Source organism: Nicotiana tomentosiformis, chromosome 2 (genome assembly GCF_000390325.3).
Source record: "Nicotiana tomentosiformis chromosome 2, ASM39032v3, whole genome shotgun sequence".
Classification (NCBI taxonomy): Eukaryota; Viridiplantae; Streptophyta; class Magnoliopsida; order Solanales; family Solanaceae; genus Nicotiana; species Nicotiana tomentosiformis.
Window position 1 is genome coordinate 89,444,037 of NC_090813.1, and position 13,841 is coordinate 89,457,877.

Genomic DNA, 13,841 nt, shown 5'->3' on the forward strand with positions numbered 1-13,841 from the left:
TTTTTTCTGTTTCGTTCTTAATCTATTCTTGATTAATTAGTCTAGTACTATGTCATCAAACGTTGAATTCAATAAAATTCTACTTATGTTTATTTAGAAAATGATTGTAGATCACTAAACAAAAAAAAGGCCACGTTATTTAAGGTACAGCTCAGTGAATTTAAATAAGAAAAGATGCATATATTGTCATTTCATTTTAGAAAAAGGGTTTGAAACAAGAGTAATTTTTCTTTCTGCTACCTCGTCTTACTATATGAATCCAACCTTATTGCATTTTCTTCCTGAACAAACTAAGGTATAAGTACTTGTTATGGTCTCTCTTCACTCTTCCTTCCCTGGGAAATTGATAAAACCTAAAAGCAAATAAAAAGGTTACAATATTTTTACAGGAGTAACTAGATTACGTTTCCCTGTCACATATTGATCGCTCTATTTGTCTGGTTAATTATATGCATTTTAACAATAAACTAACTCACTTGCCTCACCACCATAGAACGTTCAACTTAAGGACTAAACAAATCTTGCAGCAAAAGTATAAGATTGCATGAAATGATGGTTAATTGTATGCATTTTTCAATATCCTGCTGCACATTGAATCGAACCATACCCAGCGCCAGCAGTTGTCGCATCACTGCATGCACGAACCATGTAATTGGCTGCTTCACGTTCACTCATCTCGGGATGAAATCTGTTCCGAAGATTTCGTATGGGGTTACCCCTGCTAACTGTTTCGGGATGAAATCTGTTTCGGCAATCTGCTATCTAGCACCATCAAAATTGTATTGATTATCCCATCCATGTAGCAACGTGCAGCAAGGTAACCCTTGACACACAAGCTGGAAACAACCAGCCCAGGATTAGCATGAGAAAAAAGAAATTCATACATAAGAAGACAGTGCAAAGATATCTGACCTTACAAACTGGTGCCATGTCTCACTTTTCATTGCTCCGGATGGGTCAATTAATTGGGTCATCTCATGACTCAGCTTTCAGATCGCATATTTACACCAGGACAATTTTCCAGGATAAAACCAAAATCAATATGGACAAGCCTACCAGCACTGCAGAATAATATAATAAGGAAATTTGCCAGATGATGAGTCAATGTTATGCAACCAATATTGATAATCTTTAAAAGATGATATTTATTCCAGAATAAAGTATTCACTTTTTTGTGTCCTTGTATATGTCCATTTTCATGAACTCATCCCCAAGAAAATCTGCACTGCCCATGTGGTAAAGGAACGTACAGCTAGTAAGTGAAGTTAATTCTCATTTTTTTGGTTCTTGGTTCGCTAAACGACTCATTTAAGATAGGTTATTCAACACCTTGGTAAAATAACCAATTGAGTCCACCACGACCTTACCCGAACAGGTTAGTGGAGAAAAAACACAGAGTCCACCATGAGCTCAAATAATGAGGTCACTAGCAATTCAAGGTATATAGAACACAAGGCTGGTTGAGCTTGCCTCATGAGCACATATTGTTTCCTAGAGTCTCCAAGTTGACATTGCTAAACGCAAAAATCACACAGCAACGGCAAGTACAAGGCTAAATCTTTAGGTTGGTTCATGGGATAAGGGATTATATACTCCCGGGATAAAATGTAGGATAATTTTATCCCGCGTTTGGTAGGAGATTGATTGCGGATTAGCAATCACAAGATTGTTCATACTACAAATGTGATATTATTTTTTTCCCACACTGCATGTGGGATAAGACAAGAGTGGGTTGCTCTAGCGGTAAGCACCCTCTACTTCCAACCAAGAAGTTGTGAGTTCGAGTCACCCCAAGAATAAGGTGGGGCGTTCTTGGAGGGAGGGAGCCGAGGGTATATCAGAAACAACCTCTCTACTCCAGGGTAGGGGTAAGGTATGCGTACACATTACCCTCCCCAGACCCCACTAGTGGGATTATACTGGATTGTTATTGTACTGCATGTGGGATAACATCCCAGGATTACTAGTCCCTGGATTAAACACTAAAATGAAATGTTTGCCCTTCCAAAACTCAAGGTTAAAATTGAAAATAAAAGTTTATCCAAGTTTACCTAGTTTAGCCAAAAAATATTTTATATTATATCCCGCATATCCCATCTTTAGTCTAGTGAACAAAACATCTACCAATAAAAGTGTATCCACTAAATAATCCCGTCCTTGTTAAATATCTATGTTGAAGTGTGTAACTATCTCATCTAAAAGTTTAAGCTGTTAGAGAAAGCATACTTTTATTTGTTTAATTTTTATGTCTTCAACATACCCCCTCACGTGCGGACTGGATTCTTTTTGATGAGCCAAGCACGTAAAAAAATTTTCCGATATTAGGTGGCGGTAAGACTCGAGCCCAGGACCTCTGTCTGCTCTGATACCATGTTGAAGTGTGTAACTATCTCATCTAAAAGTTTAAGCTGTTAGAGAGAACACACTTTTATTTATTTAATTATGTCTTCAACAGTCTATAATACTGGTATAACTTGTTCACAAACCAAATGACCCCTTAGTATATAACTTATATGTAGAATAGTTGCTTGTTAGTGTGCATATTGCACATTTTCATCGTCAATGATGTGCGTCGGCGGTCGTACTGTATCAAACTTTTTGACTTCTTATATTTTCTTAATCTAACCCTTCATGACATTACGATAGTTTATAAGGTTTCTGCACTCAAGTAATACCAAATGTGACTTGGATAAAGTGTAATCTCACAAGCATTGAAGCTAGGATACCAAACAATAGAAGACAAAGGCGCTTACATGTCAATCAGAATGTTCTCATTATGTCTATCCTTAGGTTGAAGCAACAAGCTGGCAACTGCATAACCTGCACTGCTTTTGATGAAGTTCTCACGAGCAGCTTCAAAATCAGGAGAGCCAACAGGCCCATATTTCTGTTGGAAAATTTCATAAAGACCACTTCTCCTCAGTGAGTTGGGTACAACCTGCAAAATAGACAGATGGGAAAAGAGTTTGGAGATAAAAAAGCTATAACCACCACAAAATTCTAAGTGATCACATTTAGGATACACTTAATATCATCTTTCTAATGTATTGTACTGTAGAATATACACGTGCTAGGTTCTCACCAAAAATACTCATATATGTACATCGAAAAACAACGCTTTAATTTATATCCAATACAAAACAAAAATCACCACATCCACAATTGCTTCATGCAAAACGAATTATTTGCTGAAAATATTCTATGTACTGTAAACAGAAATCAAAGATAGAGGAATTATAGGATAGAGGAACAGCAACACAGTTCCATAACCAACATTAGCGACCTATCCCCTATAGGTGAGCACTACATCCCTATAAACAATCTTTTCTTTTCAAATGAATCGAGTCATGATTTTGTTGCCAATTGAAAGAGAACTACATTTGAAGAAGGAGGGCATGGACCTGGCGTTCTTGTTTGATATGATGACTTGGTACAACAAATTATAGGATGAATGAACAAATACATGTTCCAAAAACCAAAAAGTGGCAATAAAGTTGTTACTATCAAGGTGGCTTGTTAGATAGTTACTCTCATTGTATTATAATTGATAGAATATCGATAATAGATTTTTTCATCATGCATTCTCACATGGCTCATAAATAAACCTACCAGGTTTTCTTCTTTTGACTCGAAAGATGGTAATTGCCATCTAAGTGTTCAAAAAACCTCTAATTTGTCTAGGAAGAGCAATATATTGTGTGAATATACATATTTCATCAGCACCGTCGCTTAAAGAGGCAAACTTATCAGCAACCTGACTTTCCTCTCTGAAGCAGTGGTTGGTCAGACAACCATGAGTATCAACCAGGTTCTTAATTTCTTCATCTGTTTCAGATATGCTGCCTCATGGAGTGGACCAGTTGCCTGCAATACAGTTTTGGAGCAGCAGGGAATCAGTTTCAGCCATGACTAGGTTATAGCCTTTTTCAATGCACTATTTTAGCCCAAAAAGGAATGCACATGTTTCAGCCCAATTGCTAGTTCCCTATCCTAGAGGCAGGATGCCATGAAAAGTTTTCCTAGATCATTCCTAACTACTACTCCACCTCCACAATTGCCTTCAATACAGGAGCCATCAGTGTTAAGCTTCACAAATGATATAGGGGATCAGATCCACTTGAGCATCCACCAGAGAGATCTCATAAAAGGTTGCAGATGCCTTCCCAAGTATCAATACCAGATGGCAAATATTCAATGTAATCACGGATATAGATCTAGCAGTTCATGGGTTTTCCAATTCATATTTAGCGGTGCAGCTTGATCTCCAAAATCCCACAGAGAATAGGTGGCGTAATCTTAAAAAAATAGGAAATCATGGAGTTCTTAGCCTTTTGATTCCAGCAGTTTAAATTTAGGTTCCTTAAAGATATCTGATGCCTAATGTGCCTGCAAAATGACTCCGTATCTTCTGGGCATACTGGGCGTTACACAAACAGGTGTTCAATGGATTCTACTCCTGGGATCATATTGTGAGAAAGCACGGGAGAAAATATATTATTGATATTAGATGATAAATACAATACAAGAGGTCCTTATTTATAGCTATACACTACATGGAGATATTACTCCTCTTCCAATATGGCATAAGACTATACTATACATGTCTGTAAACTAACATTCCCCCTCAAGCCGGTGCATACACATCATATGTACCGAGCTTGTTACACATGTAACTAATACGAGAACCAGTAAGAGACTTAGTGAAAATATCTTCTATTTGATCGTTCGACTTTACAAACTTTGTAACAATATCTCCTGAAAGTATTTTTTCTCTTACAAAGTGACAGTCGATCTCAATGTGTTTAGTCCTCTCATGGAACACCGGATTTGACACAATATGAAGAGCAGCTTGGTTATCACACACCAGTTCCATCTTGCTGATTTCTCCGAACTTTAACTCCTTGAGTAACTGCTTGACCCAAATTAACTAACACGTCGCCATAGCCATGGCCTGATATTCGGCTTCGGCGCTAGATCGAGCAATTACATTATGTTTCTTGCCAATCAGTGTAGAACACAATATCCAGACGTAAAATGTCTATCAAAAGGTGATCCTGACCAATCAGCATCTGTGTACCCAACAATCTGCTCGTGGCCTCGATCCTGGAATAGTAATCCTTTGTCTGGAGCTGACTTTATATACCGAAGAATGCGAACAACTGCATCCCAGTGACTATCACAGGGAGAATCCATAAACTGACTTACAACACTCACCGAAAAAGAAATGTCAGGTCTAGTCACAGTGAGATAATTCAATTTGCCAACCAACCTCCTATATCTCGTAGGGTCTCTAAGAGGCTCCCCCTGTCCAGGTAGAAGCTTAGCATTCAGATCCATAGGAGAGTCAACAGGTCTGCAACCCATCATTCCAGTCTCCTCAAGAATATCTAAGGCATACTTCCGCTGTGAAATAACAATACATGAGTTAGACTGAGCAACCTCAATACTTAGAAAATACTTCAATCTGCCCAGATCCTTAGTCTGGAAGTGTTGAAAGAGATGTTGCTTCAGATTAGTAATACCATCATGATCATTACTAGTAATAACAATATCATCAAAATAATCCACTAGATAAATACACAAATTAGGAGCAGAATGCCGATAAAACACAGAGTGATCAGCCTCGCTACGAGTCATGCCGAACTCCTGAATAATTGTGCTGAACTTACCAAACCAAGCTCGAGGGACTGTTTCAAACCATATAGTGACCTGCGCAATCTGCACACACAACCATTAAACTCCCCCTGAGCAACAAAACCAGGTGGTTGCTCCATATAAACTTCTTCCTCAAGATCACCGTGGAGAAAAGCATTCGTAATGTCTAACAGATAAAGAGGCCAATGACGTACAACAACCATGGACAAAAAAAGACGAACATATGCTACTTTAGCCACGGGAGAGAAAGTATCACTATAATCAAGCCCAAAAATCTGAGTATATCCTTTTGTAACAAGACGAGCCTTAAGCCGATTAACCTGGCCATCCGGGCTGACTTTGACTACATAAATCCAATGAAAACTAACAGTAGACTTAGCTGCAGGAAGAGGAACAAGCTCCCAAGTGTCACTCGCATGTAAAGCAGACATCTCGTCAATCATAGCATGTTGTCATCCTGGATGAGATAGTGTCTCACCTGTAGACTTAGGGATATGAACAATGGACAAAGAAGATATAAAAACATAATGAGGTGATGACAGATGATGATAACTTAAACCGACATTCTGGGGATTAGGATTAAGTGTGGATCGTACACCTTTGCGGAGTGCAATTGGTTGACTAAGAGGAGACAAGTTCACAGTAGGTGAATCTGATGTGGGGCGTGAATCACCTGGTCCTAATGTTGGATGTGGACGATGATGATAAGTCAAGAGTGGCGGAGCTGCAGAAGATTGAACTGGATTATGCGAAGGAACTGGAGCTATATGTGGTGGAGCTACAACTGGAGCTGTAGGTGGTGGAGCTATAACTGAAGCTGTAGGTGGTATTACTGGAGCTATAGGTGGTAGAGCTACAACTGGAGTTGTAGGTGGTGGAGCTGGAGTGACTGAATCTCCAAAAGATAAAACTGGTAGTACCTCAAAAATATCTAAGTGATGACCTGAACCTGTGAAGTATGATTGGGTTTCAAAGAAGGTAACATCAGCGGACATAAGATACCATTGGAGGTCAGGAGAGTAGCATCGATACCCCTTTTGTGTTCTCGAGAAACCTAAAAATACGCACTTAAGAGCACGATGAGCTAACTTATTTGTTCCTGTAGTAAGGTTATGGACAAAACAAGTGCTTCCAAAGATACGAGGTGGAAGAGAGAACAAAGGTAAGTGGGAAAACATGACAGAGAATGGAACTTGGTTCTGAATAGCTGAAGATGGCATACGATTAATAAGATAACAAGATGTAAGAACTGCATCCCCCCAAAAACGCAACGGAGCATGGGATTGTATAAGTAGGGCACGAGAAGTTTCAATCAGATATCTATTCTTTCTTTCAGCTACCCCATTTTGTTGAGATGTGTATGGACAAGATGTTTGATGAATAATCCCATGAGATTTCATAAACTGCTGAAATGGGGAAGACAAATACTCTCGGTCATTATCACTACGAAATGTGCGAATAGAAATCCCAAATTGATTTTGAATTTCAGCGTGGAAGGTTTGGAAAATAGAAAACAGCTCAGAATGATTTTTTATCAAAAATATCCAAGTGCACCTGGAATAATCATCAATGAAACTGACAAAGTAGCGGAATCCCAAGGTGAAACTGACCCGACTAGGACCCCAAATATCTGAATGGACTAAAGTAAAAGTTGACTCTGCTCGATTATCAAGACGCCGAGGGAAATGGGAGCGAGTATGCTTACCAAGTTGACATGACTCACACTCTAGAGCTGACAAGTGAGATAAACTAGATACCATTTTCTGAAGTATTGAGAAACTGGGATGTCCCAACTGTTTATGTAATAAATCTAGTGAATCAGTAACATGACAAGTTGTAGAAGGAAGACAAGATGTGAGTCCATGTAATTTAGCAAGGATAAGGTAATAAAGTCCATTTGATTCACGCCCGGTACCAATGATCCGCCCTGTACTGCATTCCTGTATAAAAACATGACCATCAAGAAATAAAATAACGCATTTAAGTGATTTGGCTAAGCGACTAACAACTATGAGATTAAAAGGACTATTGGGAACATAAAGGACTGAATCTAAAGGTAAGGAAGGAAGTGGGCTTGCTTGACCTATTGCAGTTGCCATGGTTTGAGACCCATTGGCCATTGTGACTTTTGGAAGAGATTGAGAATACAAAATAGTAGTGAAAGGAGATTTGTTACCAGAAATATGATCTGATGCACCTGAATCAATGACCCAATACTCAGAGGATGAAGATTGGGAGAAACAAGTCACGCTATTACCTGTTTGAACAACAGAAGCTATCTCAGAAGATGTCTGCTTACATGCTTTGTACTGAAGGAACTCAGTATAATCTGCTAAAGAAACCATCGGACTATTCAAAGCATCGGTTCCCATATCGCTACAATTTGTAGTAGTAGGATTAACTTGAAATAGTGGAAATAAGTAACTTCTGTGAGAAAACTGAAGAAATAGCTTGAAAAACACTGTTTACAGCAGGAAAACAGAATACTGTTCTGCGCCGGAAACACTGTAGCTTACCGAAAAATTCCAAAAGTTGTCGGAATTTGTCATAACTAGGATGGATAGACTCGGAATTCCCTTGCGAGCAAGCTGTCCTGAAGAAATATTTTCAAAAATGGCCGGAAAGGTCGCTGTTCACGCCGAAAAAATACCAAAGTGGTCGGAATTTGATTTGAATTAGATGGGTAGGCTCGAAATTTTGAGGAGACCACACTGTCTTGAAGAAGCTTCGCCAAAAAATGGCCGGAACCCTCGCCGGAAAAGTTGTTATTGCCAGCGCGTGGAGGAGCATGGCGGCTTTTCTGCCGGATAAAATTTCAGGGGTTGGTCGTCGGAGGTTGATCTACCTCATGGTAGTGTTGGTTTTAGCACAACACCGACAAAAAGTGACTTTCACTTAGACAAGCCTTAGGTCACCGGAAAAATTACACGATGACAAAGTTCTTTCTTCCCGGTTAAGGCCGGAATGACGCACAACGACCTTTTCTCACTAATGCTCTGATACCATGTGAGAAAGTATGGGAGAAAATATATTATTAATATTAGATGATAAATACAATACAAGAGGTCCCTATTTATAGCTATACACTACAAGGAGATATTACTCTTCTTCCAATGTGGGACAAGACTACACTATACATATCTGTAAACTAACACATATCAATACCATATCAGCAATAACATTTGGACACTAAGTTGATGCCCAATCTTATAACTCTCTCATCTGTTGGGATCCTTCCATGCATTGCCTCCCAAGTTAAGAAGGTCATCTTGAATGGAACATTCTTTTGCCAAATTTTTGAGTCAAACTAAGATATTTGTTTCCTTTGTCTCAAAGTTTCCGGGTAGAGGAAGTGGAGAAATCTCCTGAGGGAGTGCATGTCCAAATTGGTGTGTCCACAGCTTCCTGTACCAGACTAAGAGGTATCCTAAATATTATTTCTTCGATAGATTCAGGAGGTTATGGATTTAGCCTAGACCAGTCCCACTGTCATAAAAAGACTTCTTTGATCTTCATGAATGTTGAGGGGTAGGAGCACATGTCTTATGATGACAGCCCTTCCTCTAGAGAAAAAGAATTTAAGATGCCAACCTTTCACTCTATTGATGGCTTTACATACCATCTCAGAGAAAAAGGATAGCTTCTTTCTTCCTGAATAGATAGGACAACCAAGATATTTCATAGCAAGATTCTCAAATCTCATACCAAGAATTCTTCTTATCCATATGATAGATCTTTGTGTCGAATTTGGAGCCATAGTATAACAACTCTTGTTCCTATTTATCAGTTTCCCAGAAATATGAGGCCAGAGTGTTCAGAATAAGTTATAAGGAGTCCTTATTTTCCCTGCTAAATATGATGGTGTCATCAGCAAATGACAAGTGATTTATTGGGGGCCATGACCGCTCATGGTAAAACCTCCGAGATCCGTGTTGGAGTGAAGATCATTCAGCATTTGAGATAGTAATTCAGCACTAAGGATGAAAAGTGAAGGAGATAAGGAGGTTTCCTTGTCTTAGGCCCCTCCAACAACAACAATAACATACCCAGTATTATCCCACACCGTGGGGTCTGGGAAGGGTAGTGCGTAGGCAGACCTTACCTCCTAGCAGAGGCGTATCCAGGATTTAAATCTTATGGGTTCAAATTTAAAATTTTTAACATTGAACCCATTATATTTTTAAAGTTATAGGTTCATATCTACTATTTTGTAATTTTAATAAATTTTTACATATAAATTTTTACTCCGCGTTGAAAGTTATGGGTTCAGTGGAACCCGTAGCCACCAAGCTATATCCACCTATGCCCCCTAGGTAGGGTAGCTCCATGAAAAAATGCCACCACAGCTCTATGAATATCTTCTGCTATGACACTCCAGGCAGACAGATAAAATTTTCCACTAAGCCCATCAGAGCCAGGAGCACTGTCTGGATTAATAGAAAAAACACAATCTTTCACCTTCTGAAGAGTAGGATCACCAGTGATGATAACATTATCCTCATTAGTTACATCTCTCCCCACCATATTTAAAGTGGAACTATCTTTAATAGTGTTCTCAAAGCTGAATAAGTGTTCAAAGTAATTTACAGCAGCAATTTCTAGTTTCCATTCCCATCCCTGATTTTCTGGATGGATAATCATTTCTTCCAGTCGTTAAGGACAACATGAAAAAAAGTAGTGTTGGCACCCCTTCCTTAAGCTACTTTACCCTAGCGTTTTTGCTTGGGACACTATCTTAAGCTTTAGATATCTAGTGAACTCTGCTCTAACTCTAGAAAGATATATCTTGTTTTCTTGGTAGTTAGTGATAGATGTTTCTTCTAGGTTTTTGATTAGGATTTTAACTTTCTAAGTTCCTCATAGAAGTCCCCTAAAGCAATCCAAGACCAGGAACTTAGAGCTTTTCAATCCCTCTCAAGTTTCTGTTGAATAGTGTAGAGAGGATTGCCTGTGGTAGCTTCTGACCAAGCATTTTGGATAGTGTAGAGAGGATTGCCTGTGGTAGCTTCTGACCAAGCATCTTGGATATCTTCAAATAGTCTTCATGCTCAGTTCACAAGTTCAGGAATTTGATGATGTGATCAGGTTATAAGCAAGGAGCCATGGCCCAAGCATGCTCTAGAAAGATGTGTAACAGTAGTACCACCAAATTGGTCAAACCATTCTGCAATATAAACAAAATTGTCTAATCTTTTTCCAATGGTATTGAGGGGTTTCCTTTGTCACTCCAAGTGAATAAAAATCCTAAGAAACTCCCATCCTAATGATCATAGTCAGACATGCGAGATATGAATTCAAAAATTTCTTCAACTCTAAAGGGTCTTCCTCCCATTTTTTTCTCCCGCAATAGTGATCACATTGAAGTCCCCTATAACACCCCAAAGACCAACTATCCTATTAGAAGTAGCTCTAAGCTCATTCCAGATTTCCATTCTCAGATATTCTTCATATTTAGCATAAACTATAGATGAGTGGAAGGAAATAACTCCAGATTTTATCTAATGTGCACCAATACATGTTGCGCTCTATCTCTAATATGTATAAGTCACACTCAGAAGACCAAAAAATCTAAATTTTATTGGAACTATTGTGGAAATAATATTGGTAGTCCAACTTTTTTTTAAAATTTTCAATTTTCCTGGCTCTCACCATAGGTTCTTGGAGGAAACATATATGGAAGATTGTATTGTTGTTTCATTGATTTGAGTATATTAGCACCTTGGGACTTAATGCCCCTAAAGTTCCAAGATATTGTATTAATCATGGATAACATTAGAATTTGGGCCATTTTGTTCCGTTTTGTTGTTGTTTGTACCTCTCAATGTAGAAGACTCAACTCCCATATCAAGAGACATGTAGTGTCCCCTTGGAGATAAGGTGTTGAAGGAAGTCATATTTTGTTGAAATTGAGTAGGGGTACAACTTCACAGGAAAGAGATAACCCAGATTCCCTGGTGAAGTCATCGTCAAACTTGGATGATTCTGTTACACCTTGCAGTATTACGTCGATGTTATACCCCGTAGTAAAATGAGGATCGGTTATGATGTTAAAATAACATATGCTAGCATGTAAATATGAATAATACACATTATTAACATATTTTAAGTCCTATAATTAGTAGAGAAATGTTGAGGTGCTTATGGGTATATGTGTATTTCTTGTAAATGATCTATTGCTAAGTAAAGACAAATGTTGCCTCTTCCACCGTCCAAGGCCCCTTAGTCCTTACAAAATGATATATATCAAATCTTCAAAGTGAAGGAGGTCATTTAGGAGCTGCTACACGTTATCCAATTCATATAAACACCATCTCAATCAATTAGAATCTCTTTACAATTGCACCATACAGACAACTCTCTCTAAGGCAATTATATTGCAACTTTCCTCTTGGTTTGGATGTTTTATGTGTAAAGGTATTGGGAAGGCTTATCTCCAATTCATCTTATCCCTTTTCTTTAAATAATTAAGGTAAGAATTCAACAATCCTTCTAGATAAGTTTATCTTCAACTTGGAGAAATCCACTTTAAATTCTTATTGATGTAGAAATAAAGTGCTCTAGTGGTGAGCACCCTCCACTTTCAACTAAGAGTTTGTGAGTTCGAGTCACCCCAAGATCAAGGTAGGGAGTTCTTGGAGGAGGGAGCCGAGGGTCTATCGGAAACAGCCTCTTTACCCCAGGGTAGGGGTAAGGTTTGCGTACACACTACTCTCCCAAATCCCACTAGTAGAATTATACCAGGTTGTTGTTGTTATAATTTATTTGAGGAGGATTTAGTTGTGTTGAAGGGCTGAAAATATAGTTATATATATGTATATGTGTTGTTATCCTTGCTGTTCAAGGTAATAGCATACTCTTCTCCATGTATTTGAGGTCATTTGGGTCATAGTTTGGTTATTGATGAAGTGTTGTAGTTGTTGAACGGGTTTGAGTGGTTTATTAAGGTATCCTATGGCTGAAAATTGTGAAGTATAGTTGTTTGTGATGGTGGTTGTGTTGTGAGCAGAGGAGAAGAGTTAGTAGTGTTGAATTGCCATATTAGGATGATATGAAGCTTATGCACCCCAAGTGTTCAATAAAATGTCGTAGTGAATCCAATTCTTGGTTTATTGATTCGATTGTGATCCAAACCATTTATACAATGTAGATTATCATTCGTAGAGCGTACGGGAACTCGTGAGCTATCGCTAGCCAAGCAACAGAGGTATGTTAAGGCTATCCCTTCTTTCCCTTTAGCATGGCCCATACGATACAAACGAAACGAGCAAACACACAACTTTCATAAATGCCTCTATTCATAGAAGCACTAGGGGTGCCCATATGTCTTATTATTATATCGTCTGTTCATGGGTCTCAGAAAATTACGTAGTTGATAAAGTTTATCCGAAGACATATTGATCTTATGACATTCCGAGAGATCTTATTGACTTACTTCATTATGCATTGCATTCATTTATACATGTACATAGACCATAACCAGATGTCGTTATATATGCGTATATTATATGTATATGAGGTATGTGGAAAGATTACGACATTATATACGCACCACTACCTGATCAGTTAGTATATGTTGATGATTTCTCCCACAGAGGCCGAGATGATATGATGGGATACCCGCAGAGGCTTGATGATATTATGTACGCATATACCTATGCATGATATGAAGCACATGTATGATATTATAAATGTTTCAAGATTCATAGAGATATTTAGACTTACAGGCGGAGTCCTTTACTCCATGTTTCTTTTATGTACTGATTTTTATACCTTACATACTCGTTACATTATTTGTACCGACGATCCTATTTATTGGGGCCTGCGTTTCATGCCCGCAGGTGCAGGTAGACAGGCTGACGGTCCCCCTTCTTAGGATCCTTGCTCAGCGAGAGTTGGTGTGCTCCATTTGATCCGGAGCTGCTTTTGGATTTTGGTACGATATTTTTGTATACATATATGGGTATGACGGGTCCCAGTCTCGTCATTTGTACAACTGTACATTCTATTAGAGGTCTATAGACAGTCATGTATAGTTGGATAGTATGTGGCCTTGTCGGCTAACCCTACCGTATTCCGTATATATATGTACATATGTCTTTTGGGCATGTTTTCTCGCGTATGTTATTCACATGATTCAGTAGTTTATTGCCAGATGTTATGCATGACCTATACTTATTTCATATTTT

The 13,841-nt window shown here is 38.5% G+C and overlaps 1 long non-coding RNA gene across 2 annotated transcripts; it reads right to left on the reverse strand.

Moving 5' to 3' along the window:
* Positions 1-249: 249 nt before the first annotated feature.
* Positions 250-5,297, reverse strand: LOC138906592 (uncharacterized). Of its 2 annotated transcripts, XR_011414065.1 has the most exons (4): positions 3,610-5,297; positions 2,754-2,938; positions 913-1,061; positions 250-836 (listed from the first exon to the last, which is right to left on the reverse strand). It is a non-coding gene; the product is annotated as an uncharacterized lncRNA (long non-coding RNA). The 2 variants fall into 2 exon arrangements; XR_011414064.1 differs by having other exon boundaries at positions 2,754-5,290.
* Positions 5,298-13,841: the final 8,544 nt, after the last annotated feature.